We start from the raw sequence: 776 nt of genomic DNA, 5'->3' as shown, positions 1-776 counted from the left end.
GTTGCTTTGGTCTGTCGTGGTGAAGAAAGAGTTGAGTCAAAAGGCAAAACTCTTATCTACGTTCCAACCTTCATCTATAATATTGAGACACAGATCATGACTGAATGATTGAGGTTCTGGATACAAGTGTGTGAAAGGAGCTGCCTGCACAGGGTGATGGGTTCAGCCAAAGATCCAGGTGAGGAGCTCCATCATGTGGGGGAGCTCGGAGTAGAGCTGCTGCTCCTCTGCATTCAAAGAACTCAGTTGAGGTGGTTTGAGCATCTGGTCAGGAGTCTGGAGTTTTTCTGTGCATGTACCACTGGGAAGAGGCCACAGGGCAGAACCAGAACTTCAGTTTGGTGGAGGGTCATGTTTTACTGCTGACATGTTCAGACTTTCTGAGAACACGTCCACAGTCGCTTTGAGCAGAGGAAGTTTCACTCTTGTCGGTGCTTTATATTTTCAGATCAACTATATTTGCACATCAGTTACTTCTCTTTGTTTACAGGCGGTGACTTGGACTTTTGGATGATGGAACTCCACTCGTCACAGACCTGAGGGCGATGGTGTCTTCTACTTCATCACATCTGTTCTACTTTACAAAATGGCTTTAAGAGGAAACGCTTTGACAAATGCATGTCTGCTGGTAAAAACATCCATCCATTTTATTTACCTGCTTTTTAAATGTTTATTCTTTTGGGTCGTGGGGAGCTGGTGTCTGTCTCCAACAGCCGTTGAGCGAGAGACGGGACACTGGACAGGTCTCCAGTCCATCACAGGGACACTGGACAGGT

General features: G+C 46.3%; 1 long non-coding RNA gene across 2 annotated transcripts in view; it reads left to right on the top strand.

Moving 5' to 3' along the window:
* The window catches only part of LOC119417776, a 6148-nt gene that overhangs the window by 3501 nt on the left and 1871 nt on the right, over positions 1–776 (top strand). For both annotated transcript variants that reach the window (XR_005187156.1, XR_005187157.1), the window contains exon 2: positions 491–628. This is a non-coding gene — a long non-coding RNA (uncharacterized LOC119417776). The remainder of the gene's footprint in view (positions 1–490; positions 629–776) is intronic.

Source organism: Nematolebias whitei, chromosome 11 (assembly GCF_014905685.2).
Source record: "Nematolebias whitei isolate Nwh7 chromosome 11, NemWhi1, whole genome shotgun sequence".
NCBI classification, from domain to species: Eukaryota; Metazoa; Chordata; class Actinopteri; order Cyprinodontiformes; family Rivulidae; genus Nematolebias; species Nematolebias whitei.
This window is presented reverse-complemented; position numbering and strand designations above follow the sequence as displayed.